At 44.3% G+C, this 27,706-nt stretch overlaps 1 long non-coding RNA gene across 2 annotated transcripts in view; it reads right to left on the bottom strand.

Moving 5' to 3' along the window:
* LOC134911420 (uncharacterized) overlaps positions 1–27,706 on the bottom strand; it is a 100,939-nt gene that overhangs the window by 14,342 nt on the left and 58,891 nt on the right. The window contains exons 1-2 of one of the 2 annotated variants that reach the window (XR_010176552.1): positions 15,217–15,358; positions 12,583–12,751 (exon numbers count right to left, since the gene is read on the bottom strand). This is a non-coding gene — a long non-coding RNA (uncharacterized LOC134911420). Of the gene's footprint in view, positions 1–12,582; positions 12,752–15,216; positions 15,359–27,706 lie in introns of those variants that run through there. The other variant, XR_010176553.1, reaches the window with a different exon arrangement.

The following is a 27,706-nucleotide window of genomic DNA, read 5'->3' as shown; positions in this document are numbered from 1 at the left end:
GTAGCGGGCGTGTTGATAAAGTGTTTTCCTACACAGGCACTTAATCATTTACATTGGAGGCCATACTCAGATGGGAAATCTGCACCTGCCATAGGGCTAGTGCATGTTTCAATGGTGTGACCAATGGTGGCTCTAAGTACTGTGTCTATAGATGATGAAAGTTGGCATCTCAGTCCTTGCATATCTGGACGTACACTTGTACACATGGGAAGGGCTTTGGAGCAGCATTTGCATAAAGCCGCAGATGCGTAACTGCCAAAAGAAGCAGACGTGACTACTTATGAATCAGCCCCTATGTGTGTTCTCCTGTTCTTTTTGTTGTACCAAGGAAATAAACACACACATATATAAAACAAAATATATAAAACAAAAGTGGACTACTATGTAAGAATGTACACAATATTTCAGTTATATACTGTACTTCACTATTTGGCATATTGTCCTCATTTGTTTTTTCTATATTTATATTCTGGACTATTAAGGATGACAGCCAACCTTTTTAAAGAAGGGAGTGTGTTCACATTTGTTTTATCCGATTTAAATTTTTGGAATTTTTATGTTATCTGTGTATGTCTTGTTTCAGTAATTGATTTGGTAGAGATATAATTGGGCATTTAAATGCCAAAGTATTTCTATTATTAAAACACACAAAAACACACACATAGACACATATATAAAATATATCAGTAGCCACAGCCCACCATTCTGGTCACACACCCTGCGGCGGCACACAATAGGCCCTACAGACATTTCAGCTCCAGGCTCATGAGGACCTTAATCTGTCACTGCAGGGACCTCAGCCACACCAAGCCCCTAACTTTTCTTTTTAATCTGGATCTCCCAGTGCAGCGCCTCTGGCTATTCTCACATCCACCTAGCGCTGAGCTGTGCTGCCGACTTCCCTCACTTTTCTCATAGGACTAAAAAGGCTCACTTTGCTCCTGTTGACCGCTACCACCATCTACCGACGTGTTTCAACCCTGACAAATGGTCTTTGGGGTCTATTCATGAAGCAGTGAAAAGAGTGGAGAAGTGAATTGCTCCGTATAATTGTATAGTATGCAAATTATAAATGTTACTTCAATGCTGATTGGTTGCCATAGGCAATTTCTCCACTGGCTCACTTCTCCACACGTTTCACTGCTTCATTAATAGACCCCTTAGTCAAGTCACAGGTGGATGCGATAAGATTACAAATATATACGGCTGCAAGGTTTCCGGTATGCTCGTCCCCAGCAATAATATATGTTACACAATATACACAGTCCATGGTACTGATAAATTATACAATGTAATCCTCAATGTATATAAAAAAAAAAATACGTAAAATATAAAAACATAAAAACGTACAAACTGGCAAGATATAGACATAAATATATAATTCAAATAAACCATTTTAATTTAAATTCACCATTTAAACCTTTCAACTGTAGGGTATTTATTTCATGTATCCAGCACATCTCAGCATGAGCTAATGTTGAATTGGTATCGTTCTGTCTCCAATTCCGCTCAATTTGATCAATAATTGTGCCAACATACAATTATTATCTACTCCATTCCGGATATTTTGCAAGTGCTCCCCCATGCACACTTTAAAGGGCCGGCTTGTCATTCCTACATACTGTTTCATACATTTACATTGTATTAAATACAAAACATTAAATCTATTGCATGTCATGAACTGATTTATCTTACACTCTTTTCTGTAGAAGTAGATAGACATTTTTTAATTTTATTCCATTCTAAATTCTTACAATTTCTACAACCAATACATAAACAACATCTGAAAAAACCCTTAGCTTTTACATTATGCGTGTTCATATGGATTGTGTTGGGGAAGCTGCACTTTTCACCAATATGCCTTAAGGGTTTGGGGCCCTTTATATATGACAGTATGTTTTTCTGACAGTACATTTTTTATCAACAGTTCTGTTTTTAACACCCCCAGGTGTCTTCTTAAAATGGTTTCTGTATTCTTATCATCTTTATTAAGTGGATACAAATGAAGTAGAAACATTTTTCCTTTGCTTTTTTCTGTTTTCTTGAGATTATCCCTGTCCATCATATCAAAATCTAACAAAGTTTGTTCTAAGTGTTTATCATTATACCCTTTATTTAGAAATTGATTCTTAATACCACATACTTGATCTTTATAAACCTTATGGACAGTACCGTTAATTTTAATATGATGAAACTGGCAAATAGGAACCTCCTTTAGCCAGCTGGGACTCCTATCCATACTAATGAAAAATTTGCTATCGGTGGGTTTATTAACTTTTTATATACATATTTTCTGATTTTCTATATGCACTTTGAGAGCTAAACAATTCACTATTAATCACTAATACAAAACGTAAGTACCAGACTGAAGTAGTTAAAAGCGTCCAGAAATTTAGAGTATCTTTGCCTCCCCACCACACAAAGTAGACATCATCTATATAACGATGATAAGACAGAAGGCCTGCCCAGTTCATGCCAGACACAGAGCTCCTCCCACATGCCCATGAAGATGTTTGAAAAACTAGGGGTGAACCTCGTGCCCATCGCCATCCCAGAATGATGCAGAAGATATGTGCCCTTAAAGGAAAAGTATTTGTTTTTAAGAATGAACTCAATTCCCTGTAAAATAAATTGTTGTAATGTATGGAAAATGTACTTATATGTGTACTACTGTTTTTATGTTTGGCAGTTATAGCCATGGCTGGTATTGAATTTTCTTGTGGAATTACTGCAAACATTAAGCAACAATTACATAGGATTTAAAGGTTTTATTCCAGAATTGTTCTGTACCTTCAATCCAAACGGACGTCACTCCACAGGAACCTCAAAAGTTTCCTGTGATTTGGATATACTTGTATTGTATGAAAGGTCTTCTTGAGGTCTATTTTGATACAAAAATCATTCTCAGTGAGCAGGAAAGGTACGTCTGCTAAGCCCTCCATATGCAAAGAATGACGTTTTAAATGTTGGTTTAGAGATTTGACATTTAAGACTGGTCTGTATGAACCGTCCTTTTTCTTGACAGGGAAAAGATGACTGACCCATCTCTTCTTTGAGGCGTCTGTCAACTCTATTTTGCCTTGCTGCAGGGAATGGATAGGACACAATCTAATAAATGACTGACGTTTTTTGAACATGGAGATTTCTGGCATGGAAAAGAAGGAGCGTCAGGCCTTTTTCCACGATATTTAGCAACCACCTGTCTGTGGTGATCTGCTTCCTGGAAGTTGTTGCATGGGAAAGTCAAGGAGGAGGCCGTAAAGATAAGTGACTTACCGCATCCTCTGACTTTCTTGGGGGCATATGTGCCGCTGGACACTGTGCCTCTTGTGATCTGTGTCTGGGATTGACAAAGATCTGGGCCCTGCTGGTCTCGGGTCAGGTTCAATATGATATACCGATGGATGGGATGCCAGCATTCAGTATACCGACAGTGGCATCCCGTCCATGCTAATCCCAACAGCCCCCCATTTAGCCCCCTAACCCTCATCTTTTCCCTTCCCTAACCCTCCCTTGTGGTTGCCTGACCCTAACCCTCCCTTCCCACTGTCTAAACTTAACCCACCTCACTAGGTGCCTAACACTAACCTTCCCTTCTATGTGAATAACCCTAACCCTCCCTCCCCGGTCCCTAACCCTAACGTTCCCGTGCCTGCACCCTAAGCCTATCCCCATTCGGCTGCCTAAACCTAACCTACTCCTGCATGTCCCGTGGTCTGGATGATCGGGATGCCAGCTGTCAGTATTTTGACGTTGGCATTCTGTTTATTGTCGATATATTGATGCCAGGATTGTGTCCTTCGTCGGGAAGCTAACATCTCGGGTCAAAATGCTGGCTACCACATGTCAACCTCCTGACAAAAGGGCCATTGGAGTGTTGCAGGCCCTTAAGGTCTGCAAAGGATTTTCACTTCATCTATAAAGTCAGGGTCAAAAAGGTCAGAATCTGTTAGTTTGGGAACATTTACTGGCCTGGGAGCTAGATTAGTCAGACCTGCACTAGCTAGCCAGCGAATTTCTACAGGAATTGCATATGAAATCAAATGTCGAGCCAATCATCAGGGTAGTCCTGCTAATAGCCTTTAAGTGGGCCACCTTGAAAGTTACCAGGGAATCTAGTAAGCTTGCCTTGTCTAGGACAAATAACAAAGGACCGCAGCATACAAAACTTTAAACTGAATTTTCCTCAGTAATTTATTGATAGTGAAGTGAGAGCTGGATCAAGGTCCAGGGCAAATAGAGCAGGAATGTCTGGAATGCCAGTATGATTACAGAGAACCATCTTACTTTTCTTAATAAGAGCAATTCTGAAGGCTAATTGGGCAAAAAGGTATACCTCATAGCGCTCATTCAGGGCCCAATGGGATGAGTATGTTTTAGATGAGGACATTCTGCCCGCTAAGGCTACTTGGGCCATTTGCAAATCATTATACTGTACTTGCCTCTGCTAGAGGACACACTAGTTCTAGTTACACACTCTGACTCTACTAGAGGGTACTAGCACCCTTAAATGAGTGAGATGGGGAGAGTATATGATGGTGACTAGTTCCCTTATGAGCGCTTTGTTGCGCAAATTGCTAGTCAGAGGCAAGGAATATGTGCCAGCCATAGGCAGGAGAAAGCAGTCTGCTGTGGACCTTAGAGGTATTCCAGCTACAAGCAATACCTGAGAAAGAGATGTTTTGTCCTTAACAGGCATCTCTAGAAGAAACACAGTCGATATGTTTCTTAATGGAAGTACATTTTCGCACCACTCTGTGAGAATATGCAGGAGGGGAAGGAGTCTCTGCAGCCTGACTGATTTCCCCCTCCACAGAGGTGTCCCTACTGTCCTTCGACCTGACAGGGTTCATTAACTTTCTTCTCTTAAATATAATTAAATCTGGGAAAGAATTATCAGCAGCCTCATCCCAGTTATTCCTGGAGGGCTGCCTACCTCTTTTGCTATGCATTGGGGACAGTAGCAGAGTGTTCTCCATTCTGCCAGTGCTGAGGTAAAATTTGAGTCAGGTGGGGCGGGGCTTAGCGCTTTATATAGGCACGTGCCCCACATGAGTGCGTGTGACCGGTGGACGCGTACGTGCATCCATGATGCGCTCAGTGCACACGCATTTGTACAGCTCGGCAACCCACACAGCACAGCCACACTCCCCTAGCTGTGGAGAAGGTAGGTGAAAGTTTTCTTCTCAGCAGTCATCGGGAGGCTTGCACCTAACCCACCAGCTGTTGCTAGGTGTCAAGCCTCCCGACGAACAAATATGCAGTTTCTGTGATAGTCACTGTACAATTTGCGTGCCTATAAGAATTACTTTCTAATTTAGAGCATTATGTGGCCTGATGTAACTATGACATGTTTATGTGAACTAGACTGAAATTATATTTTTAAAAGAAAGTGAATAATTCATGTGGTTAGTAAGTGTCTGTTTCTGGGAATGATAGACCTGTGTCACTTCTGTGTTCTCAGGGCACAGTCACATAGATCAAAAGTAGCCCCAAATATTTTACTGACTTATCCGCTGTGAAACTAGAACAGAAAATTTACTTCCTTTATTGCTTGAACCAGAATTTTCTGACTTTATTTGCAAGCCACAGAGAAAGTTCTCTCTCATAATGTGTTTGTGGGGTTTTGCTGTTTGCATTGTGACCCAAAATGTATTTAATAACTCTGTATGTGATGTAGCTGTTGAAGACGGGTGTGGTATGGTATGGTATGCCGGCGGCCGGGCTCCCAGCGACCAGCATACCGGCGCCGGAAGCCCGACCGCCGGCATACCGACAGCGTGGCGAGCGCAAATGAGCCCCTTGCGGCACGGTCCAGGGGGTCGTGGACCACTACGAGGGAGACAAACTGTCGGTATGATGGCTGTCGGGATTCCGGCGCCGGTATACTGTCCGCCGGGATCCGACAGTCGGCAAACTGAAGACCACCCGTTGAAGACAATAATTTAACTTTTAATGGCTATTTAATTTTTTGTTAACCTGTACATTTAAAAGTGAGGGTACTTTGTCACACAAACAGATCTGGGGCTAAATGTAATAGCTTCCGAGTTGCCAGAGGTGCTGGACTTTGTGTGAGTCTGCCCATTTATTTTAAAGCAGCAATCATTTACAAGACAAAACAAACCTGGGCCCTGTTCAGTATGGATCGCATCTGAGATTCGATCGCATACCTCCCAACTTTGATTCTGCAGGAAGCGGGACTCCTGCATGGGAAAAGAGTGTGTGGCTTCAGAGAAAAGGGTCATGGCTTTGCAGTAATGCTGCAATCATGCGCAATGCCCCCGTTTTCTGTCACTATGGGGCAGTGCCGTAACTAGGCATTTTAGCGCTGTGTGCAAGAAACGGCATTGACGTCCCCCACCCCCCCCCTGTGCAAGAGAGGGGCAGTGCGCGCCATAGGCGCGCAAAAAATATACAGGGGTGTGGCTTTATGGGGAAGGGGCGTGGACACAAAATAATACCAATTCATACTATGGTGCACAGCAGTCTCCATTATTCAAATTATGCCACACAGTAGCGCCACTACACCAGGTACAGCCCCTTTTACACATTACGGCAGCCAGCGCCCCCTTTTTACACATTACGGCAGACAGTGTCCCCCTTTTTACATATTGCGGCAGACAGCGTCCCCCTTTTTACACATTACGGCAGACAGCGTCCCCTTTTTTACACATTACGGCAGACAGTGGGGTATATTTACTAAGGTCCCGATTTTGACCGAGATGCCGTTTTTTCCTCAAAGTGTCATTTCGGTAATTTACTAAGCAAAAATCTCGGCAGTGATGAGGGCATTCGTAATATTTTGGAAGTCCTAGGAAAAAATCACGAATCAATACACCATCGGTCAAATACGCCTGCAATTTGGTAGAAATCGGTAATTTACTAAAAAGTGCAAATCACAAACACTGCCGACAATAGCCAAACACTGCCGTGCAGAAATACAATTCGTGAAAAAGTGCTAAAAAAAAACAGACCTGCTTTATTATCCCGTGTTTGGATAGGCATGCAGGGATCCATGAGATCCGTGCATGTTTATCAGTGGGAAGGGGATGGGAAAGTGTTTTTTTTTTTTTTTTAAATTGCGTGGGGTCCCCCCTCCTAAGCAAAACCAGCCTCGGGCTCTTTGAGCCGATCCTGGTTGCAAAAATATGGGGGGAAAAATGATAGAGGTTCCCCCATATTTAAACAACCAGCACCGGGCTCTGCGCCTGGTCCTGGTTCCAAAAATACGGGGGACAAAAAGCGTAGGGGTCCCCCGTATTTCTGAAACCAGCACCGGGCTCCACTAGCCAGATACATAATGCCACAGCCGGGGGACACTTTTATATAGGTCCCGGCGGCCCTGGCATTACATAACCAACTAGTCACCCCTGGCCGGGGTACCCTGGAGGAGTGGGGACCCCTTCAATCAAGGGGTCCCGCCTCCAGCCACCCAAGGACCAGGGGTGAAGCCCGAGGCTGTCCCCCCCATCCAAGGGCTGCGGATGGGAGGCTGATAGCCGTTGTGTAAAAAAATTAATATTGTTTTTAGTAGCAGTACTACAAGTCCCAGCAAGCCTCCCCCGCAAGCTGGTACTTGGAGAACCACAAGTACCAGCATGTGGAGGAAAACCGGGCCCGCTGGTACCTGTAGTACTACTACTAAAAAAATACCCCAATAAAAACATAAGACACACACCTTGAAAGTATAACTTTAATGCATACATCCACACCTCCATATACACATTCTTACCTTATGTTCACACGAGGGTCGGTCCTCTTCTCCATGTAGAATCCATGGTGTACCTGTGGAAAAAATTATACTCACAAAATCCAGGGTAGAAGCCTCTTCTTCTTGTAATCCATTTGTAATCTAGGTACTTGTCAAAATAAAAAAACGGACACCCGACCTCACACTGAAAGGGGCCCCATGTTTTCACATGGGACCCCTTTCCCCGAATGCCAGAAACCCCCTCTGACTTATGTCTAAGAGGGTTCCTTCAGCCAATCAGGGAGCGCCACATTGTGGCACCCTCCTGATTGGCTGTGTGCTCCTGTACTGTATGACAGGCGGCACACGGCAGTGTTACAATGTAGCGCCTATGCGCTCCATTGTAACTAATGGTGGGAACTTTGTGGTCAGTGGTGAGGTTACTTTCGGTCAACCGCTGACCACAAAGTTCCCACCATTGGTTACAATGGAGCGCATAGGCGCTACATTGTAACACTGCCGTGTGCCGCCTGTCATACAGTACAGGAGCACACAGCCAATCAGGAGGGTGCCACAATATGGCGCTCCCTGATTGGCTGAAGGAACCCTCTTAGACATAAGTCAGAGGGGGTTTCTGGCATTCGGGGAAAGGGGTCCCATGTGAAAACATGGGGCCCCTTTCAGTGCGAGGTCGGGTGTCCATTTTTTTATTTTGACAAGTACCTGGATTACAAATGGATTACAAGAAGAAGAGGCTTCTACCCTGGATTTTGTGAGTATAATTTTTTCCACAGGTACACCATGGATTCTACATGGAGAAGAGGACCGACCCTCGTGTGAACATAAGGTAAGAATGTGTATATGGAGGTGTGGATGTATGCATTAAAGTTATACTTTCAAGGTGTGTGTCTTATGTTTTTATTGGGGTATTTTTTTAGTAGTAGTACTACAGGTACCAGTGGGCCCGGTTTTCCTCCGCATGCTGGTACTTGTGGTTCTCCAAGTACCAGCTTGCGGGGGAGGCTTGCTGGGACTTGTAGTACTGCTACTAAAAACAATATTAATTTTTTTACACAACGGCTATCAGCCTCCCATCCGCAGCCCTTGGATGGGGGGGATAGCCTCGGGCTTCACCCCTGGTCCTTGGGTGGCTGGAGGGGGGGACCCCTTGATTGAAGGGGTCTCCACTCCTCCAGGGTACCCCGGCCAGGGGTGACTAGTTGGTTATGTAATGCCAGGGCCGCCGGGAGCTATATAAAAGTGTCCCCCGGCTGTGGCATTATGTATCTGGCTAGTGGAGCCCGGTGCTGGTTTCAGAAATACGGGGGACCCCTACGCTTTTTGTCCCCCGTATTTTTGGAACCAGGACCAGGCGCAGAGCCCGATGCTGGTTGTTTAAATATGGGGGAACCCCTATCATTTTTTCCCCATATTTTTGCAACCAGGATCGGCTCAAAGAGCCCGAGGCTGGTTTTGCTTAGGAGGGGGGACCCCACACAATTTTTTTTTTTTAATTTAACACTGTTTTTTTTTAAAATAAAGGTGCACAATGAAGCCCAGCATGGATCTCTCAGATCCGGCCGAGATTCATTGTATTAAAGTCGGCAGTGTTTTACAAGTCACTCACGTAAAACACTGCCTAAAAAAACGAATGACATCGACATCGGTAAAACCGAAAATGCAGAATTTGGCAGCTTAGTAAATTAGTCGTACTGAATTCAAAAAGTTGCATATTTACACTTTCGATGTCATTCGTGATTGAACTTTGACCTCAAACGGGAAAATACGATTTTTAGTAAATATACCCCAGTGTCCCCTTTTTTACACATTACGGCAGACAGCGTCCCGTTTTTTACACATTACGGCAGGCAGCGTCCCCCTTTTTACACATTACGGCAGACAGCGTCCCCTTTTTTACACATTACGGCAGACAACGTCCCCTTTTTTGCACATTACGGCAGACAACGTCCCCTTTTTACACATTATGGCAGACTGCGTCCCCTTTTTACACATTGCGGCAGGTCGCGTCCCTCTTTTTACACATTATGGCATACAGCGTCCCCCTTTTTACACATTGCGGCAGACAGTGTCCCCCTTTTTACACATTATGGCAGATTGCCTCCCCCTTTTTACACATTGCGGCAGACAGCATCCCTGTTTTTACACATTACGGCAGACTGCATCCCCTTTTTACACATTATGGCAGACTGCATCCCCCTTTTTACATATTGCGGCAGACAGTGTCTCCCTTTTTACACATTACGGCAAACAGCATCCCTCTTTTTACACATTACGGCAGGCAGCGTCCCCCTTTTTACACATTACGGCAGACAGCGTCCCCTTTTTACACATTACGGCAGACAGTGTCCACCTTTTAACACATTGCGGCAGACAGCGTTCCCTTTTTACACATTACGGCAGACAGTGTCCCCTTTTTACACATTACGGCAGACAGTGTCCCCCTTTTTACACTTTACGGCAGACAGTGTCCCCTTTTTTACACATTACGGCAGACAGCATCCGCCTTTTTACACATTACGGCAGACTGCGTCCCTTTTTACACATTATGGCAGAAAGCGTCCCCCTTTTTACACATTGCGGCAGACTGCGTCCCCCTTTTTACACATTACGGCAGACTGCATCCCCCTTTTTACACATTGCGGCAGACAGTGTCCGCCTTTTTACACATTTTGGCAGACAGCGTCCCCCTTTTTACACATTACGGCAGACAGTGTTCCCCTTTTTACACATTGCGGCAGACAGCGTCCTTCTTTTTACACATTACGGCAGACTGCATCCCTCTTTTTACACATTACGGCAGACTGCATCCCCCTTTTTACACATTGCGGCAGACAGCGTCCCCCTTTTTACACATTGCGGCAGACAGCGTCCCCCTTTTTACACATTACGGCAGACAGTGTTCCCCTTTTTACACATTACTGCAGACTGTGTCCCCCTTTTTACACATTGCGGTAGACAGAATAGACAGAATAGATAGAGAGAGAGAGAGAGAGAGAGAGATACTTGCCATTTCTCTGCGCTGGCAGTCAGGCTCCTCGGTGCTGGCAGATTATCAGCCGCAGGGGAGAAGGAGGCGGAGGGAGGGGGACTGGAGCCTCAGCAGCGCTATGTAATTGCCAGTGGTGCTGCTGCAGCCGTCCCCTCTAATTCCGCATTGGCTGCCCGGCGCCCCTGTGAATGCTGGGATGAAGGAAGCGCATCCCAGTATTCACAGCGGCGCCGGGCAGCCAATTTGGAAGGAGAGGGGACTGCTGCAGCAGTGCCACCACCAATTACATAGCGCTGCTGCGGCTCCAGTCCCCCTCCCTCCTCCTCCTTCTCCGCTGCCTCCGGGGCTGCTGCTCTCCTCCCCTGCCTCCGGACCGGCTTCTTCAGTGCGGCGCACACAGCAGAGGCGGCTTGTATGAGTCAGTTTGACTCATTACAAACCGCTGGCTGTTGCGCCCTCAGGGCAACTGCACTGTGTGCCAGGCACAACTGGCACACATGTAGTTACGGCGCTGCTATGCGGGCATGGCCAGTGCTCAGCTGTCGGCATGCCCCCAGTCTTTCTGTCTCCATGACGCACAGCGTCTATTCACCGCTGCTCTACAGCAGACCAGTGAGTGACAGGAGCCTTCCAACTGCCCCCCTCCCCCACCGCGGAGCACTGCGGCCTGGGGGTGGGACAGCTGGACAGTCCCAAAAAATGGGACTGTCCAGCAAAAATCGGGACAGTTGGGAGGTATGTAATCGCATTCTGTTGATTTTTGGGCCAGAACACATGCGCAGCTAACGTGGGCCAGGAGATGCATTTGCATCTCAGTGATTCTAAAGCCTCTGCCTGATTCACAGGAAGAGGCATCCGCGTTGGTGGTCGGGGGCGCAATGCGGCGCTGCAGGGATGGGATTCTAGAAAGCGGGTAGGTCTGGGCCATTTTCTGGGGTACCTGCATGGCGTCATACACGCTCGCTGCAACAGGGACAGTGATTTTGAATTAACATTTGCATACTGGATGGCCTTGCCCTATGCTGGGTGGCCACCAGCATGTGATCTTAAACAGTTGCAGTTTTGCTAATTTAGCAAAATTTCACTGATGCTGAATGATGGCACATATACGTACAAAGCCTTGGACAGAGATAAAGTGGAGAGATAAAGTACCAGTCAATCAGCTCCTAACTGTCATGTTAAAGGCTGTGTTTGAAAAATTTCAGGAGTCAGGAGCTGGTTGGTTGGTACTTTATATCTCTCCACTTTATCTCTGTCCAAGGCTTAGTACAAAGGGCCTAATTCAGAGCTGATCCTTACAATGGCAGAGGTCACACCCTGAAACCCATTGTGTTGTGCGCACGCGCAGCATCCGCACTGCGTGTGCGCACACGGTGACATGCGAAAGCATCTTACTGGTGTGATCGTCCCTGCCTGATTGACAGGCAGAGGCAGTCGCGGAGCGGGAGGCAGTGGCAAATGCAGGGTTTATTCAGGGGGGTTTCCGCGGGTGTATATGTGTGTATAATATATATATATATATATATATATATATATATATACACATATATATATTATATATATATATGATATATATATTACATATATACTATATTCATTATATATATATATATATATATATATATATATACACACATATACACACACATAAAAACACATACATACATAAATACACACACTATATATATATATATATATATATATATATATATATATATATATACTCCTCCAAAGAAAGCACAGCACTCGTAGGGACTCCTTTCTAACAGGTGTTTTAATTCAGGTGTACAAACGACATGTTTCGAGGCTACTGCCTCTTCATCAGGATACATCAACCCTCTATACAAACACACCACAAAGTGACATTTAAATACCTGCTTACCAAGCCGTCATGCCGCCGTCTCCGTCTTCCCCTGAGGCTGCTGCCGGATGTCCGCGGTCCCTCACTTCCGGATCCATGCCATCGGGTGTTGCTAAGCAACCTCCCGCTTGCGCTCCAGACCATGGAGACCCGCTCACATCTCCCCCACCCATGCTGTCAGCGGGCGGAGCTAAAACGACAATAACAGAATCATTATTACATATACCAATGCATCTTAAATACATAATAATGATGAGTTACTCACTCTATACACCGCATGTTATAAAACAACATCAATTCCTAAACATCCATGCTAATTCTATCTGTATCATCCGCATGATTCCCACCATATTCTCAGCACCAGACACCCAATCTATATTACAGCTATCATCACCCCAGCTATATTACCACATCACTAAACAGGTATATTACTGTATCCGATTATTCAAAACTTATTCATTATCTATATCTACATCAGGCTATTCCAATTGATCTTATCATTTAACCCATTAGGGCCAATAGTATTCAGGCGAAATATCCACCTGGATTCAGTCAACAATAAAGCTTTCACTCTGTCACCACCACAAGGAGAATCTGGAACATGATCTATCATAAAATGTTTAAGATCTGACAACGTATGACCCGCCATCCTAAAATGGCGTGCCACCGGTTGATCACAAGATCTACCCTCAGCTGACAACTGAATGGCCGACCTATGAAGAGCCATCCTCTCGAAATTTTCGAGAGGTCTGGCCAATATAATATAGGCCACAAGGACATGTGATCACGTATACCACAAATGATGAGGTATACGTAAGCACATGTCGAATCTCTTACGTTTTTTGACAATGGGGGTGCTGAAAGGTTTTACAGGTCACCATGAATTTACAAGTGGTGCAGTTATAACAACTGTAGCACCCTGGTGGTTTAACATATACATTCGATAATTTGGGGATACCTCTACCCGTAATATCCGTAACCATGAGTCTATCTTTGAGGTTGCGCCCTCTCTTAAACGCTGCAATTGGACGTACACTCCTAAGCGATGGCAAATCCGGATCTGAGGCCACAATTGGCCACAGAGCCTTGGTTGCATGCTTGATTACTGGGCTAGCAGAAGTAAAATTGCTTGCCCATGGTAACACTTTCTCAGGCCTTCTACTACAGGGCTGCAATAATTGGGAACGTGGCATTCTCAAAACCCGTTCCTTGTTCTCCTTTAACATCTGTAAATTATAGCCTCTTGCAAAAAATTTAGCTATAAGGCCATCTATAGCCACCGCCGATTTTTCTGGATCACTTGTGATCCTAGCTACCCGCATCATTTGAGATAACGGTAACCCCTGCTTCAATGATGTGGGGTGATGACTTGATGCTAACAGAAAAGTGTTCCTATCTATATCCTTACTGAATACTTCTGTTTCGATTTTACCATTTTAGATGGTTATCTGAACATCCAAGAAATTTGCCTGTACCTCACTGCAGACATAGGTAAATTTAATAGCAGAATCTCCCCCATTAATTTCCTCCATTACTGTCCTAAACATTTCCATGCTCCCTGTTCAGAGCAAGAAAATGTCATCAATGTATCTGGTGTATAATTTAATACACCGAGACACCTCTACATGGTTCAAAAACAGTAACTCTTCCTGTTCATACATATAAACGTTGGCGTACGATGGGGCCACTGGTGACCCCATCGCACACCCCCGTTGCTGAAGATAATAATGACCATCGTAAAGGAAATAATTTCTATAAAGGGTCAACTCCAATAACTTCAAAAACAGATCATGGTTGAATAACCCAGGGTCCAAGAATTGTGATAAGAAATTCCTCATTGATGACAGTCCTCCCTCATGAGGGATTAATGTATATAAACTACATACATCTAAACAGCACATTACTGTACCCTGAGGTAACTCTGGAATGTCTTTCAACAATTTTAAGAACTCTGTCGTATCTTTCAAGAACAAACTTTTTTGTAACAACAGGGTGTCTGAAGCAAATAATCCAGGAGCTCAGCCGTTGGATGATACAGGGACCCCCGTGCCGATATGATGGGACGACCTGGGGGCATCTTGCTATTTTTGTGGCGTTTGGGCAAACATGTCATTTGTACACCTGAATTAAAACACCTTTTAGAAAGGAGTCCCTACGAGTGCCGTGCTTTCTTTGGAGGAGTGTATGTTATTGCACCGGGCACCGGGACCAGTTGTTCTTAAGCATGGAGTGCCGGTTGATTTTGAAGTAAGTCTGATGAGACGAAATGCATTGGGTTTCCTGCACTAACCCCCTGCTGTTTTCTAAAGCTAAGTTGATCTCCTTATCCTTTTACGATTATCTTGGTCCATATTTTTATGTTTTTTATGTACTTTTGTGTAACTTTTTTTACTCTCATATATATTTTGGCTTTTTAACCATTTCTTAGCAACACTGAGCGCCGAACCCTATATACCCATTTTTACATATATATATATATATATATATATATATATATATATATATATAGACTGGAAGGTATAGGCGGCACTCAAAGTCTTGCACACTCAATTAAAGTGAAACAGCCATGTGCATTTATTGACGTTTCGGAGGGCGAACCTCCTTCCTCAGAACACTGCAAGCAAGTGATAACAAACAATAAAACAACTTAAATACCTGCTTCTCCTGGTCCCCGTCATCTCCCGCCATGTCTGCGTTGTACGATACACAGGGAACGCGCCTCCGGTCACGTGAGACGCCCGGCTGCCGGAAGTCGCGTAATCCCGCGATACAAACTCGCTTCTGACGCGGCTGTAGACAAAGGGGAACAGGTTGCCATGGAGACGGTACACAGTCTGCTGAAAGCGCCGTGTATCGTCTCACTAAAAGACAAACATAAATATGTGTAAATAAAGCCAACACCTAGTGTCTGCTGCATATAAAAAACATCAACATCTTGATGTGCATATGTGGTCATAAGACACACTGACCAGCAGTGTGAAAAATCAACATAATAAGTGAACTGGTGATGAGTGTAAACAAAATTGATAAATGGAATATCAAATGCATACAGTGAAAAACTTAAAAAGACATGGTAAGCTATGTGATGGAATAAATTAAGCAATCACTGCAGCCTGTGTACATGTATGTTGCCATCATTGATGGTTCAATATAAAAACAATAAATGGAATTAACAGTAAATTACATTTTCGTAGGGATGCCTGTTTTTTTTATATGGATAAACTATATTTTCAAAAAACAGTTATAAGAAACAATTTAAATTTAACTGATCGTTTAGACCTCTGGGGTGGATGGTGTCGAGTCTAAAAATCCACCTGGCTTCTAATTGTAATAGCTTGGTGGCCCTATTGCCCCCCCGAGGAGCATCTGGGATGTGATCCACAATCTTGTATCTTACTGATGCTAGACTATGTTTCATCTGGGCAAAGTGTCTGGCGACCGGTTGGTCGCTTTTGCCCGTCTGCAATGCTGCCCTAATTGCTGACCGATGTTGGGCCATTCTTTCTTTAAAAAGACACTGCGTCTTGCCTGTATAATATAAGCTACATGGACAAATTAGAACCTATATGACAAATGAAGAACTGCACGTCAGTGGCCATGCTATGTTAATTTTTTTGCCTGTATGCGGATGCGTGATAGAATCCCCCGTAAGCATGTAGCTACAGGTCGTGCATCCCAGGCATTTGAAACATCCTGGTTTACGGCTCAAAAAATGTGACACCAGTAGTGAAGTTTTAAAGCCAGTGACATCATTTTTGACAACCAAATCTTTAATATTAGAGCTGCGGGTGTAGCAAGGCATAATTTTACTCTGTTTGAGGGAAGATAAGTTAGGGTCAGTGGTAACTATTGGCCAGATTTGTTTAATACGTTTACTTGTTCTATCGCTGGCTGTATTATACTCATTGACCCAGGTAACTTTCTCTCTAGTGGATCTCGGTTTGGAGTTCAATAATAATTCAGTGCGGTCTAGGGAAAGCACCTTATCGCGTGCCTGTTGTAATATCTCCTTAGGATATCCCCTCTGGATGAACTTCTCTGTCATGATATTTAATTGACATTCCAAGTCTTTAGGGTCACAAGTGATCCTTCGAACTCGGAGAAATTGGGAATATGGGAGACCTCTCACCAAGGACCTGGGGTGAAAACTGTCATACCGCAATAAAGTATTGCGGTCTGTGGGCTTGCTGTATAACGAGGTCTGAATCAAACCATTGTGTACAGTGATTTTAATGTCCAAAAAACAAATTTCACTGGAATGTGTAGTAAGGGTCAATTTAACGGGACTGAATGAATTATTATGTTCTTCAATCATTGCAGACAACACCTGTGGATCGTGTGTCCAGAATAGAAGCAAATCGTCTATGTATCAAAAATATAATAAAATGTGATTTGAGATAGACACATTTTCAAAGAATAACTTGCGTTCAATTTCCCACATATACGCGTTCGCCAAAGATGGCGCTACCGCTGACCCCATGGCACATCCTGTTTTTTGATTAAAGAAATGACCATTAAACAAAAAATAGTTGTGGGTCAACGTGAATTCAAGTAATGTTATGAATAGATCAATATCCGGTCCAGTATATAGTATATTATGTGTAATAAGACGCCTAACTGCGCCCAGCCCCGCTTGGTGCGGAATGCATGTGTATAAACTCGCTACATCTAGTGTAGCGAGTGTGGTACCTTCTGGTACGGACTCAAGTGACATCAATTTTTTCAATAGCATATTTGAATCTTTAAGATGTGTGAATGTGGCTTGAACACTGGGTTGTAAATAAGAATCTAGAAAAATGGCAATGGCTTCACATAACGACCCCCTGACAGAGATGATTGGTCTGCCAGGGGGCTGTCTGGCATCTTTATGTAGTTTGGGTATGGCATAAAAGATGGGAATAACCGGATGCATGCATGTGAGTTTATTCAATACATCCTGTGAAATAAGTCCGTCCGCAGCTGCTGTTTCCAAAATCATATCTAGTTCTGCCTTATATTCCCTGGTGGGATCTGCCTGCAGCGGACTGTATGTGTTAATGGCGGCCAGTAAACGGTCACATTCTCTGATATATTGGTCAGTGTCCATGACCACGATTCCTCCCCCTTTATCAGCTCCTCTAATGATGATGTCCTGTCTGTCCTGTAAGGACTTGAGAGCCAGCTATTCATCGATTGTAAGATTTTTATAAACTTGTGAGGGAGGGTCGTCCAACAAATTCTCCATCATACGGGTGAAGGTTTTGATGGACGGATTTAAAGATATAGGGTCAAGCTTTGACGACGTCCCCAATCTACGGATCTGAGCTGGAAGACCCGATTTGGCAAAGGACTCTGTAGACTTATTGAAATGTTCTCTTAATTTCAATGTTCTGTTTAGCTTAAATGTCTCCACTTTCCATTTAAACTTATCCGGGGCTTTGGTGGGAACGTATGCTAGCCCCTTGGATAGAACAGAAACTTCAGCCGTGGATAGAGTGGTAGAAGACAAATTAAAAATTAAATTCGAGTCAATCTGGGGGGTCTGCCGCCCCGTCTGCCGCCTCGACTGGCCGCCCCTGCGGGTTGGTGTTTTTTTCTTCCGGACGTGACCGCCCGGGTTTTTACCCCTAAAGGGGCTCCTTGTGTGGAAAACGTATTCGCCTGAATTGTGGAATCTTCCGTCTCACTTGCTGATGTACTATACTGAGTCCGTTGCATCCGCTGTCTCCGTGGACCCATAGGCTTCCTTTGTACAGTATATGACACATGACTGGATAGCCATGTGTATACGCGGTGTTGTTCATAATCCGCTTGAACTTTTTTCAATTTATCTTTCTTAAACTTAACCAATTCCATTCTATATGAATCTGTTTTTTAATTTGTCAAGCCAATTTGTGGATGTGTCCCCGGTTAGGGAATTCAGATGTTGTTCTTCAAATAATTTGATTTTATCCCTCGTGATATTGACTTCACGAGTGGATTCCTCAATAACGAGTAACATCAAGTCCATCGCGCATTTATTAAGGACTGAAATCCATCGCTTACAAAAATTGATGTTATGACATCCGATGGTGGGAGAATTTTGTACTCGAAACCCCCGTGGGATTTGTTTATTTCTATAATAATCAGAAAGTGTCCGGCCATGATATGTAAAATCTATCTCTCTTTTTTTCAATTTGTAAAATTCCCTGTATAATTCTTCATTAGTAGATTCTGTGCTTTCTTCAAATGCCGGTTCCTTGAGCAATATGTGCTCTGCCTCTAGATCAGAGAAACTTAAAGTCTCATATGTATCACATTGCAAAATGTACGATAAGGCATCACCTGGGTCAGCTTCCGCTGCAGACATTCTGGTAAAACAATTCACTGTATGATGACACACACAGGCTTATGGTGATGTGAGTGTGCAGAAAACTTCCTAATGGTGCTGAATAAAGTGCCAGTGCTGTACCGTGCAATTGATTAAAGTGCTGGAGTGCTGTGATCCCCAATGTGCAAAAGAGCTGGCTGAGGTCCTGGGAAACAAGGTGCTTGAATAGCTGTGCAGGTGCCTTGGCTAAAGACGGGTCCCCCGGCTTCAATTTGGGGCCCACCAAATACAATCCATGCAGGTAGCCCGGCACTCCGCTGTTCCCCGCAGGGGATAAATGCTCCGGTGCCTTCCTAGGGGTGAAATGACCCCAATATAGACTGGAAGGTATAGGCGGCACTCAAAGTCTTGCACACTCAATTAAAGTGAAAAAGCCATGTGCATTTATTGACGTTTCGGAGGGCGAACCTCCTTCCTCAGAACACTGCAAACAAGTGATAACAAACAATAAAACAACTTAAATACCTGCTTCTCCTGGTCCCCGTCATCTCCCACCATGTCTGCGTTGTACGATACACAGGGAACGCGCCTCCGGTCACGTGAGACGCCCGGCTGCCGGAAGTCGCGTAATCCCGCAATACGAACTCGCTTCTGACGCGGCTGTAGACAAAGGGGAACAGGTTGCCATGGAGACGGTACACAGTCTGCTGAAAGCGCCGTGTATCGTCTCACTAAAACACAAACATAAATATGTGTAAATAAAGCCAACACCTAGTGTCTGCTGCATATAAAAAACATCAACATCTTGATGTGCATATGTGGTCATAAGACACACTGACCAGCAGTGTGAAAAATCAACATAATAAGTGAACTGGTGATGAGTGTAAACAAAATTGATAAATGGAATATCAAATACATACAGTGAAAAACTTAAAAAAACATGGTAAACTATGTGATGGAATAAATTAAGCAATCACTGCAGCCTGTGTACATGTATGTTGCCATCATTGATGGTTCTATATAAAAACAATAAATGGAATTAACAGTAAATTACATTTTCGTAGGGATGCCTGTTTTTTTTTTATGGATAAACTATATTTTCAAAAAACAGTTATAAGAAACAATTTAAATTTAACTGATCGTTTAGACCTCTGGGGTGGATGGTGTCGAGTCTAAAAATCCACCTGGCTTCTAATTGTAATAGCTTGGTGGCCCTATTGCCCCCCCGAGGAGCATCTGGGATGTGATCCACAATCTTGTATCTTACTGATGCTAGACTATGTTTCATCTGGGCAAAGTATCTGGCGACCGGTTGGTCGCTTTTGCCCGTCTGCAATGCTGCCCTAATTGCTGACCGATGTTGGGCCATTCTTTCTTTAAAAAGAAAAAAACACCAACCCGCAGGGGCGGCCAGTCGAGGCGGCAGACAGGGCGGCAGACCCCCCCAGATCAACTCGAATTTAATTTTTAATTTGTCTTCTACCACTCTATCCACAGCTGAAGTTTCTGTTCTATCCAAGGGGCTATCATACGTTCCCACCAAAGCCCCGGATAAGTTTAAATGGAAAGTGGAGATATTTAAGATAAACAGAACATTGAAATTAAGAGAACATTTCAATAAGTCTACAGAGTCCTTTGCCAAATCGGGTCTTCCAGCTCAGATCCGTAGATTGGGGACGTCGTCAAAGTTAGACCCTATATCTTTAAATCCGTCCATCAAAACCTTCACCCGTATGATGGAGAATTTGTTGGACGACCCTCCCCCACAAGTTTATAAAAATCTTACAATCGATGAACAGCTGGCTCTCAAGTCCTTACAGGACAGACAGGACATCATCATTAGAGGAGCTGATAAAGGGGGAGGAATCGTGGTCATAGACACTGACCAATATATCAGAGAATGTGACCGTTTACTGGCCGACATTAACACATACAGTCCGCTGCAAGCAGATCCCACCAGGGAATATAAGGCAGAACTAGATATGATTTTGGAAACAGCAGCTGCGGACGGACTTATTTCACAGGATGTATTGAATAAACTCACATGCATGCATCCGGTTATTCCCATCTTTTATGCCATACCCAAACTACATAAAGATGCCAGACAGCCCCCTGGCAGACCAATCATCTCTGCCAGGGGGTCGTTATGTGAAGCCATTGCCATTTTTCTAGATTCTTATTTACAACCCTGTGTTCAAGCCACATTCACACATCTTAAAGATTCAAATATGCTATTGAAAAAATTGATGTCACTTGAGTCCATACCAGAAGGTACCACACTCGCTACACTAGATTCCGCACCAAGCGGGGCTGGGCGCAGTTAGGCATCTTATTACACATAATATACTATATACTGGACCGGATATTGATCTATTCATAACATTACTTGAATTCACGTTGACCCACAACTATTTTTTGTTTAATGGTCATTTCTTTAATCAAAAAACAGGATGTGCCATGGGGTCAGCGGTAGCGCCATCTTTGGCGAACGCGTATATGTGGGAAATTGAACACAAGTTATTCTTTGAAAATGTGTCTATCTCAAATAACATTTTATTATATTTTCGATACATAGACGATTTGCTTCTATTCTGGACACACGATCCACAGGTGTTGTCTGCAATGATTGAAGAACATAATAATTCATTCAGTCCCGTTAAATTGACCCTTACTACACATTCCAGTGAAATTTGTTTTTTGGACATTAAAATCACTGTACACAATGGTTTGATTCAGACCTCGTTATACAGCAAGCCCACAGACCGCAATACTTTATTGCGGTATGACAGTTTTCACCCCAGGTCCTTGGTGAGAGGTCTCCCATATTCCCAATTTCTCCGAGTCCGAAGGATCACTAGTGACCCTAAAGACTTGGAATGTCAATTAAATATCATGACAGAGAATTTCATCCAGAGGGGATATCCTAAGGAGATATTACAACAGGCACGCGATAAGGTGCTTTCCCTAGACCGCGCTGAATTATTATTGAACTCCAAACCGAGATCCACTAGAGAGAAAGTTACCTGGGTCAATGAGTATAATACAGCCAGCGATAGAACAAGTAAACGTATTAAACAAATCTGGCCAATAGTTACCACTGACCCTAACTTATCTTCCCTCAAACAGAGTAAAATTATGTCTTGCTACACCCGCAGCTCTAATAGTAAAGATTTGGTTGTCAAAAATGACGTCACTGGCTTTAAAACTTCACCAGTGGTGTCACATTTTTTGAGCCGTAAACCAGGATGTTTCAAATGCCTGGGATGCACGACCTGTAGCTACATGCTTACGGGGGATTCTATCACGCATCCGCATACAGGCAAAAAAATTAACATAGCATGGCCACTGACGTGCAGTTCTTCATTTGTCATATAGGTTCTAATTTGTCCATGTAGCTTATATTATATAGGCAAGACGCAGTGTCTTTTTAAAGAAAGAATGGCCCAACATCGGTCAGCAATTAGGGCAGCATTGCAGACGGGCAAAAGCGACCAACCGGTCGCCAGACACTTTGCCCAGATGAAACATAGTCTAGCATCAGTAAGATACAAGATTGTGGATCACATCCCAGATGCTCCTCGGGGGGGCAATAGGGCCACCAAGCTATTACAATTAGAAGCCAGGTGGATTTTTAGACTCGACACCATCCACCCCAGAGGTCTAAACGATCAGTTAAATTTAAATTGTTTCTTATAACTGTTTTTTATAAATATAGTTTATCCATATAAAAAAAACAGGCATCCCTACGAAAATGTAATTTACTGTTAATTCCATTTATTGTTTTTATATAGAACCATCAATGATGGCAACATACATGTACACAAGCTGCAGTGATTGCTTAATTTATTCCATCACATAGCTTACCATGTTTTTTTAAGTTTTTCACTGTATGTATTTGATATTCCATTTATCAATTTTGTTTACACTCATCACCAGTTCACTTATTATGTTGATTTTTCACACTGCTGGTCAGTGTGTCTTATGACCACATATGCACATCAAGATGTTGATGTTTTTTATATGCAGCAGACACTAGGTGTTGGCTTTATTTACACATATTTATGTTTGTCGTTTAGTGAGACGATACACGGCGCTTTCAGCAGACTGTGTACCGTCTCCATGGCAACCTGTTCCCCTTTGTCTACAGCCGCGTCAGAAGCGAGTTCGTATCGCGGGATTACGCGACTTCCGGCAGCCGGGCGTCTCACGTGACCGGAGGCGCGTTCCCTGTGTATCGTACAACGCAGATATGGCGGGAGATGACGGGGACCAGGAGAAGCAGGTATTTAAGTTGTTTTATTGTTTGTTATCACTTGTTTGCAGTGTTCTGAGGAAGGAGGTTCGCCCTCCGAAACGTCAATAAATGCACATGGCTTTTTCACTTTAATTGAGTGTGCAAGACTTTGAGTGCCGCCTATACCTTCCAGTCTATATTGGGGTCATTTCACCCCTAGGAAGGCACCGGAGCATTTATCCCCTGCGGGGGACAGTGGAGTGCCGGGCTACCTGCATGGATTATATATATATATATATATATATATATATATGTATATATTATATATATATATATATATATAGCTTGTGAGGGGAAGCCGGCATTCCCTGTCCACAATTTTCATGTGCGTTGGTGCCTTCCCGTTAGACGGCCCCTGTAAGAAGACCGGATAACTAATATATTCACCAAAGGGCAGCACTCATCCGACTTTGCAAATAAAACACTGGAACCCGTGTCAGTTTCAACGTTTCAGAATTTTTACAGTAAACAAAAGGATTACAGTAAAATTTCTGAAACGTTGAAACTGCACGGGATCCAGTGTTTTATTTGCAAAGTCGGATGAGTGCCGCCCTTTTGGTGAAAATATATATATATATATATATATATATATATATATATATATATACATATACACATATAAACATATACACACATATATATATACACATATACACATATATATATATATATATATATATATGTATATACATAGATAGTACTTACATCACAGCTTTATAAATATATGGTGGTATGCATACCACCAGGGACTGGGAGCGGGAGTTCTGTGAAGAGGGAGGGAGGGACGGAGGGAGCTGCTGTGGTGCCAGCAGCTCCCCCCGGACTTTCACTATGCAGAGTGCTACGTACTGTAGCTCTCTGCTGGTGCTGCAGCAGCTAAGTGGTCGCGGTCGCGATCGCGGCTTTTGCTGAGATGGAGACAGTGCTGTCTCCGTCTCAACAATAAAACATTTGGCTCATCAGGGGGGGGGGGGGGATTTCCAGGTACTCGGAAACCCCCCCTGCGTGCGCTACTGGGAGGGGGCATGCCAGCTGCGTTTGAACACCATTGGGGTGGTGCGGTCCGGACAGTGCAGGCTTGTCCATCCGCTGTGACCCAAAACATGGTGGGTAGCCGCCTGCCTCCGCTTTCGCACCTCTGAGGGGGGGAGGGGGATGTAGGGCTTGACATGTGGGGCAGACTGTCAGAGATTGTGATCGTAGATGTGCTATTATTTTGAATCACTCCCATAGGTCCCTACATGCTTTTATCGTTACAAGCACTTCCCTTATGTACAGATGGAGCCCTGCTCATCTATCCCTTTAATAAGATTAACTGAGCCAGTGCTGTCAGACTTAGGGGGTAATTCAGACCTGATCACTCGCTAGCGTTTTTTGCAGTGCTGCGATCAGGTCAGAACTGCGCATGCGTATGCACCCCAATGCGCAGGCGCATCGCATGGTCACAAAGCAGATCATCGCAAGGAGATTGACAGGAAGAAGGCATTTGTGGGTGGCGACTGACCATTTTCAGGGAGTGGTTGGGAAAACGTAGACGTGTCCAAGTGTTTGCAGGGCGAGTGTCTGACGTCAATTCCGGCCCCGGACAGGCTGAACTGATTGTAGCGGCTGAGTAAGTCCTGGGCAACTCAGAAACTGCACAAATTTTTTTTTACCACTTGGCTGCACACGCAATCGCACACTTGCACAGCTAAAATACACTCCCTGGTGGGCGGCGACTATGTGAACGCAGGACTGCAAAAAACAGCTAGCGAGTGATCAGGTCTGAATTACCTCCTTAATCCCCTGCTGTAATGACTTAATCCCCTGCTGTATTGTTGTCTCTGTATTGTATTGCAGCTGAGAGCAATAGATGAAAGGCTTATGCTAATAAACCTTGGTGCACTATGGCGCACCAGAGAAGGCTAGATGAGCGAGGTTTCATCTGTACAACCATGGGGGTAATTCTGAGTTGATCGCAGCAGGAACTTTGTTAGCAGTTGGGCAAAACCATGTGCACTGCAGTGGAGGCAGATATAGCATGTGCAGAGAGAGTTAGATTTGGGTGGGTTATTTTGTTTATGTGCAGGGTAAATACTGGCTGCTTTATTTTTACACTGCAATTTAGATAGCAGATTGAACACACCACACCCAAATCTAACCTTCTCTGCACATGTTACATCTGCCCCCCCTGCAGTGCACATGGTTTTGCCTAACTGCTAAAAAAAGGCGGTCATTCCGAGTTGTTCGCTCGCTAGGTGCTTTTAGCAGCATTGCAAACGCTATGCCGCCGCCCTCTGGTGGTCATTCCGAGTTGTTCGCTTGTTGCTAAATGCGCATGCGCATGGTATGCAGCGCGCATGCACTAAGGCCCTCATTCCGAGTTGATCGCTCGCAAGGCGAATTTAGCAGAGTTGCTTACGCTAAGCCTACGCCTACTGGGAGTGTATCTTAGCTTCTTAAAATTGCGACCGATGTATTCGCAATATTGCGATTTCAAACTACTTAGCAGTTTCAGAGTAGCTTCAGACTTACTCGGCATCTGCGATCAGTTCAGTGCTTGTCGTTCCTGGTTTGACGTCACAAACACACCCAGCGTTCGCCCAGACACTCCCCCGTTTCTCCGGCCACTCCTGAGTTTTTTCCGGAAACGGTAGCGTTTTTATCCACACGCCCCTAAAACGCAGTGTTTCCGCCCAGTAACACCCATTTCCTGTCAATCACACTACGTTCGCCGGAGCGAAGAAAAAGCCGTGAGTAAAAATACTATCTTCATTGTAAAATTACTTGGCGCAGTCGCAGTGCGAATATTGCGCATGCGTACTAAGCGGAATTTCACTGCGATGCGATGAAAATTACCGAGCGAACGACTCGGAATGAGGGCCTTAGTTATTTAACTAAAAACTTAGCAGTTTTGCTGTTGTTTGTCCGGCGCTTTTCAGTCGCACTGCTGATCGGTGAGTGATTGACAGGAAAGGGGCGTTTCTGGGTGGTAACTGAGCGTTTTCCGGGAGTGTGCTAAAAAACGCAGGCGTGTCAGGCAAAAACGCAGGACTGTCTGGAGAAACGGGGGAGTGGCTGGCCGAACGCAGGGCGTGTTTGTGACGTCAAACCAGGAACTAAATGGACTGAGGTGATCGCAATCTAGGAGTAGGTCTGGAGCTACTCAGAAACTGCTTGAAAATTTTTAGTAGCAGTTCTGCTAATCTTTCGTTCGCAATTCTGCTAAGCTAAGATACGCTACCAGAGGGCGGTGGCCTAGCATGTGCAATGCTGCTAAAAGCAGCTAGCGAGCGAACAACTCGGAATGACCACCTCTGGGAGAATAGCAGAGGTGAGTGGTCAGGTGAGGAAGAGCCTCTCTTGTCATACTCCAATATACTCCAGAGTTTTGATTATAAAATTATAAGAAAAATACAAAGAAGATATAATAAATACCTTCATTGTATTATTCTAATCATTTTTATAGTCAAAACTCTGGAGTATACTGGTCTATGACAGGTAAAGCACTGCCTCCCCTGCCTACCCAGACTGCACATCTCAAAACTGACTCAATTTCCTGCAGTATATATTGCTGCCCCTTTGTATAATGTCCACATGAACCTCTGGTTCATATATGTGTGTGTGTAAATCTGGCTCTGGTACCAAATAGTGCCTTCCCAGCCATTTACCTCACCGCACGTCACTGCTGAATAGACACCATCTAGGAACACCCAGCACATTTTCAATACACTTTAGTTACCATGCGCCCCATGCACTACTGCACCTCTGTGCATATACAGTATGGGACGCACGTGCTTTGAGACTTGTCAGCAAATTAGACACATGCGGAGTAGAAAAAAATCACTCAACTGAATGATCATTGGCATTGCATCCTAGTAAGGCCTGTAATATAATTTCCACTGACAGAATAAAGTCTCTTAACATGTACTGTATTACTTCCACGTTTCATGTTTGAAAAAGAAAGGTGCTCCAGTAATGTTTCCCTTATAAAGAATGTATAACTTAGGACTCTTTACCTAAGAAAGATAGTTCACAAATGGTGTTTATAGAAATGATACAATCGGGCGTTTATAGAGAGGAGGGGGCCAGTGGGCAGACTCTGGGTGGATCCCCTCCTCTTCAAGACGCAGTAGCCTCCGACAATGTGCCGGAGTCTACTGCGCATGCACAAGTCTCTGGAAACATGGCGTGCGCCATGGTCCGGAGACAAATTTTCTACTGTGCATGCGCAGCGGCTATTTTTGGACAGATTTTTGCAGCAAGTGCTACGGCTTCAGCCCTGTCGTGGGACTCCGTAAGGTAAGTATTAACACAGCATGGGTGCATTGTGTGCGGTGTGGGCCCCATGAACCCAGCAGCCTGTGTGCACTGCACACATTGCACCCATGGTAGAAACCAGAGGCGTAACTAAGGGGGGTCGAGCAGGGCACGTGCCCTGGGCGCCTTGACAGGCCCAGCAGAGGGGGGCGCTGCTGCCAGCCAGGGCATCATGCCCACTCGCCCCCACTATTGCTCTGCCTGCCCCCGGGCCGTCCCCCATCCCGTGGCTATGAGAGGGGAGGAGAGCGCAGCGCCTCTCC

This window comes from Pseudophryne corroboree, chromosome 4, assembly GCF_028390025.1.
Source record: "Pseudophryne corroboree isolate aPseCor3 chromosome 4, aPseCor3.hap2, whole genome shotgun sequence".
NCBI classification, from domain to species: domain Eukaryota; kingdom Metazoa; phylum Chordata; class Amphibia; order Anura; family Myobatrachidae; genus Pseudophryne; species Pseudophryne corroboree.
The sequence above is the reverse complement of the archived record's forward strand: the minus strand, read 5'-3'. Positions and strand labels throughout refer to the sequence as shown.